Source organism: Orycteropus afer, unplaced genomic scaffold (assembly GCF_000298275.1).
Source record: "Orycteropus afer afer isolate SDZICR_OR568_19922 unplaced genomic scaffold, OryAfe1.0 scaffold00240, whole genome shotgun sequence".
Lineage (NCBI taxonomy): Eukaryota > Metazoa > Chordata > Mammalia > Tubulidentata > Orycteropodidae > Orycteropus > Orycteropus afer.
The window spans coordinates 3,335,341-3,341,028 of record NW_006921827.1 but is presented as its reverse complement, the minus strand read 5'-3'; the positions used below and the strand labels follow the sequence as shown (position 1 = coordinate 3,341,028).

At 37.9% G+C, this 5,688-nt stretch overlaps 1 protein-coding gene across 1 annotated transcript in view; it reads left to right on the top strand.

Moving 5' to 3' along the window:
- HSD17B4 (hydroxysteroid 17-beta dehydrogenase 4) overlaps positions 1 to 5,688 on the top strand; it is a 125,048-nt gene that overhangs the window by 49,835 nt on the left and 69,525 nt on the right. The window lies entirely within an intron of this gene.

Here is a 5,688-nt window from a genome sequence, read left to right as displayed (position 1 = left end):
GAGGCAGTATCACTACGGAAGTAGGATTGCCCAACCTTCCTTCCGAGGAGTGGCTGGTGGATAGACGACTTAATCTTTTTTTGGCCTAAATAATGTGGAGGAGATAAAATGCCCTGTCAGTTCACAAATTCTGTGAACATGATGATTTATTTAAGAAACAAAAGGTAACCATAAAGATGTGAAAAGTCTGTTTTTCAGACACCTAAATGTTCCTCACTAAGGTGGCAGAAGAATAACCAAGCAGATAAAGCCTAGATTCCTTTAATTTCTGGAATTACACTGTGAATGAACTTGGATGATAGCAAATTATTCATAAAGTTCATTTTGAATGTTTGATCCTCACTTTTGCAAAATTTATGTTTCTTGGCAAATAGAAATATAATTTCATATACCAGAAAGAATTTAGGATGGCACATACAAATTGTATTTTTTTCTGAATCATATAATTTAATGATAGAAAGAATACTACTTTATTCATCAGGTTAGGTTTTGACTTTAAATGTTTTTTCCATCCCTTACTGTTTTTTATTAATTTCTTAAAAATACACCCACATTTGTGTTTATATAAGACATCATGGAGAAACTAATTTTATTAGGGTACTAAAGAACAGAAAAGACTTCATGGTTCCATGGTTAAGAAAACCCAACAAATAGCCTTTATTCTTGGGTTACAAAATCCAAACCAAACCCACTGTTAATTTTACTTATAGGGATCCTGTAGGACAAAGTAGAACTGCCCCATAGGGTTTCCAAAGCTGTAATCTTTATGGAAATAGACTTCCTTATCTTTTTCCCACGGAGCAGCTGGTGGGTTTGAACTGCTGATTATGTGATGAGCAGCTGAGCACTTAAATAGTTGCTACCAGGACTTCTTTGGGTTACATTGCAATTCTTGGGTTGTACTGAAGTAGTGAAAATATTTGCTGTAGATAAGAAAAACAGTAGTTTCCAGGGTTTAAATTCTACACATGGTAAGTGGAGGCATTTTCTTTCTTTGACTCTTTCTCAAATGAATAGAACTTTTTGTTAGCTTTTAGAAAATTTTAATATCTTGCTGTGTGACAAGACATTTTTTAAGTCAACAAATATTTTTGTGTAAATAATGATCACCCATAATTTTGACAGAGGTTCTTGGTCATTTTATGTCATGGTCATTCAGCCACATGATGACAGTCATCTAACATTGCTTCAAAAAGCTTTTTGCACGAAAGTTCAGGGGATTTGTTTGACCATCTGAAACTGGATCTGTGCTCCAGGAGATACAAATGAAGTAGAAGAAATGTGTCTGTTGTCAAGAAGCTGAAAGGACACATGTAGATTCCAGACATAGATGTTTGAAATAACTGTTGTTAAGTGCCATTGAGTCAGTTCTGACTCATAGCAATCCGATTTACAACAGAGTGAAACACTGCCCAATCCTGTACCATTCTCACAGTTGTTGCTATGTGTGAGCCCAGTGTTGTAGCCACTGTGTCAGTCCATCTCATTGAGGGTCTTTCTGTTTTTGGTTGACCTTCTAGGCCACCTATTTGAAGTAAGAATGTTTAAATACAAGGCTTTGAATTGTGTTGTCAGAATGTCCAATGTTGTATACATTCGAGAGAGGATACTCACTAGGAACTGATAGAAGATTTGGTAGGAAAGATGGAATTTAACTGAGTTAATAATGAATTGATATTCCTTATTCCGGAGACATAGAGCTTGCAGTGTGATAGGGAAAGGAATGCGAAGTAATCAAAGAATGTAAGGGAGGAGAAGAAGAGCATAATGTGTGTGTTGAGTACAAGTGTACTTTATAGTCAAACTTCATAGTTAATAATCATAAAATTTTACATCAATAATCTAGAAAGGCCTAAGAATAAATAGATACCAAGTTAGGCTTTGTATTTCAGAAGATGAGAACAAGTATATGTAGTTTCCCTAGATACATATCTTATTTTAGTTACTATCATTATTAACTTAAATTATTCTTTGGTATATTAGTTATTTTGTTATTGTTGCTAAGTGGTATTAAATCAGTTCTAACTCATAGTGATATAATTAGTAAAATTACAGATGCATAACTACCTTATTTTTTTGTTATTAAACAATGATTTACTATGTCTCATGACTCTGTGGGTTAACTAGGTGATGCTTTTGTTATAAATGGTATTGGCTTCACTCATATACTGTTGGTGGCTGGAAAGGGCTGAGAGGTCTGAGATGGTTTCTTCCACAAGTCTGGGGTTTTAGTGCTGTCTTTTGACTGGGACACCTCAAATCTGCCTCTTCCTCCATGTGGTATCTCATCTTTCAGAGCCTTTCTTTAATGGCCTTTCTTTCCAGTAGGATAATTTAGCCTTTCACAAATTGTTGTGGTTGGCTTCCAAGAGAGTAAAAATGGAAGCTACCAGGGCCAGAGCTTGCACAGTGTCACTTCTGCTGCATCTGTCAGTCAAAGCAAGTCACAAGCGCCATATATAAGAAGAAGATAATTAGACTCTATTTCTTCATGAGTGGAGAGACGTGTGTGTGTACAGGGCAGGGAGGAATGTTGGTGGCCATCTTTGGAGAGACTGTCACAATGGTCATTAAAAATTATTCTTTAGAAAAATATTTTATGGCATATTTGTTAAGTGAAAAAAGGGACCATTGTTGAGAACAGAATATTGTAGGAGAAAACATACTTTCTATAGAATAGAATACAGTACCTATTTTGTCTAAGACAATATATATGCCCCCCAAAAAGGACTGGAAACAGAAGTATCAATGTGTCATTAGACTTTGTTTATGGGTGGCAGAGTGAGATGTCTTATACATTTCTGTATTTTCTAAATAATTAGAAATTGAAATCAGGAAAAAAAATCTTGAGCATAATTTAGAGATGACTGAATAATTAGGTGTGATTTTAAAAAACTAAACATAAGTGTCATCAGTAACTACTTATTGAACTTTCCAGTTTCATCATTACCACCCTACCCTTTTCCCACTCATCTTCTATATGTAAACCAGTTTCTTTTTTTTTCTGATTATTATTTTTTTTCATAAAAATAATCATACATGTATATTTTATTTCCTTTTTTTTCCCATACCATATATATTCTTGTGCTTTGCTTTTTCAGTTAATAGTACCTACAGCTGTGGTGATGACACCAACTCAGTGACCTTATAGGATAGAATATAACTGCCTCCTAGGGTTTCCAAACAACAACTTTTTACGGACAGTATCATTAATACCAGATACAAATAAAAGTATGCTGAAAATCATTCAAAAATTGTTGTAGCAGTACATGGACAAGAAACCACCACAAATTCAAGCTGGATTCAGAAGAAGATAAGGAATGAGAGCTATCATTGCTGAGGTCAGATGGATCTTGGCTGAAAGCAAAGAACACCAGAAAGATGTTTACTTGTGTTTTATTGACTATGCAAATGCATTTAACTGTGTGGATCATAACAAATTATAGATAACATTGTGAAGAATGGAAATACTAGAACACTTAATTGTGTTAATGAGTAACCTGTAGGTAGACTAAAAGGTAGTTGTTCAAATAGAACATGGGATATTGCATGATTTAAAATCAGGAAGAGTGTGCGTCAAGGCTATATCCTTTCATCCATACATACTCAGTCTGTGTACTGAGCAGATAATCTGAGAAGCTGGACAGTATGAAAGAGAATACAGCATTAGGATTGGAGGAAGACTAATTAACAATCTGTGATAAGTAGATGGGTACAACTTTGCTTGGTGAAAGTGAAGAGGATTTGAAGCACTTATTGATGAAGAACAAAGACTACAGTCTTCAGTATGGATTACATATCAACAAAAAGAAAACAAAAATTCTCACAACTGGACCAACAATTAGCATCACGACAAATGGAAAAAAGATTGAAGTTTTCTGAGATTTCATTTTACTTGGATCCACAGTCTATATCGATGGAAGTAGTGGTCAAGAAATCAAATGATGTATTGCTTTGGGCAGATCTGCTGCAGAAGATGTCTTTAAAATGTTAAAGAATAAGATGTCACACCTGACTCAGGCTGTGGATGGTATTTTCCGTAGATTCATATGCATTAAAGCTGCAGAGTGAATAAGGAGGACGTCAGGAGAATTAATGCATTTGAGTTGTGGTGTTGGTGAAGAATATCGAATGTACCATGGACTGCTAGAAGAATGAATAAATCCGTCTTGGAGCAAGTACAGTTGGAATTTTCCTTAGAAGTGAGAATGGCAAGACTTTGCGACTTTGCCTTTTGTACTTTGGTATTGTCATCAGGAGGCTCCAGTCCCTGAAGAAGGACAACATGCTTGGTAAGGTAGAGGGTCGGCAAAAAAGGGGAGGATTCTCAAAGAGATGGACTGACACAGTGGCAGGAACAGTGGACTCAAAGCATGGCAGTGATTGGGAGAATGAGGCAAGACTGGGCAGTGTTTCATTCTGTTGTACGTGAGGTCACTGTGAGTTGAAACTGACTCAATGATACCTAACAACAACTCTTCATGGAAGCAGACTGCCACATCTTTCTTCTGAGGTGCTCCTGGTAGATTTCAGCACTTTCAGTTAATAGCTGAGCACTTATGCATGGTGCCACCAGGGTTCCTTCAGTTAACATTATATTAAGTAAATCACCCCAGATTAGTTTGTAGAAATCTCATTTTTTTTCCAGTTAAATAGTATTGTGTGAATGTACCATAGTTTATTTGACCACTTTCTTACTTGTATATGAGTGTTTAGATTGTTTATAATACCTTATAGTAACACAAATTCTGCTAATCCTTTAGTTCATCTGAGTAGTGACCTTTACCTTCATGGCCTGGCAGGCCCCATTCCCCTGCCTCTTGGGTATGGCAGCCCTGCCCCTCACTTTTGGGGAGTGGATATGGCCACAATCTACTGGCCCTCATGAATGGCAGCCCCACACTCCAGAACCAAATTGGTGAAGGTCTGACTCTAGGAGGTGAGGGTAGTTCCACCCCCAGAAGCCATTGTCCTACCTTTTGAGGCTGAGGCAGCTCTGCTTCCTGTTTCCTTGGTCTCTCTCTCCGCTTCTGCCAATTAATGACCAAAGGCAGCACACCACCAGGAATCTTCCTGCCCCAAAGACACTCAGCTTTCTTGTTCTGTGGGCTGGTAGGACTGTCACTATCTCATGCTAGTGTCTCAGCTCTGCTGCTGCCATCTCTCTGCTGTATTGGTTACCTCTAGTGCTACTCTGACAGTAAATACCACAAATGGATGACTTGAACAGTTTATTCTCTTATGGTTTAGGAAGCTAGAAGTCCTGTTTCAAAGTGCCAGCTCCAGGGGCTGGATGACGTTGGGTAGTCCATTGACCTTGGGCTTCAGCTCTGTCTCTTGTTTCTGGCCCACTAAAGCTGGAGGCACCTCTTAGGTTAGGCAGGTGCTGGCTTCTGAAGCTGACAAACCCAAGGTCAACAAATAAAATAGCACAGTCCCAAAAGTATCAGAAAGCATGGCAGGCCACTGGTTCAAGCCCAGAAACAACCCTAAGATCAGCAGACAGCATGGCAGGCTGGATGAAGACCTGGCTACATTCAGGGTCCAATCATGCCAAAAAGCTCCAGAGACTTTCCTCAAAGCTGCTTCTTACATAATGGAAGCAGACCACATAACTACTCAGCTGCTCTAGTCGATTTCATCATGGAGTTAATGACCAGTGTCATCATAGGGAATAGCTACATCCAG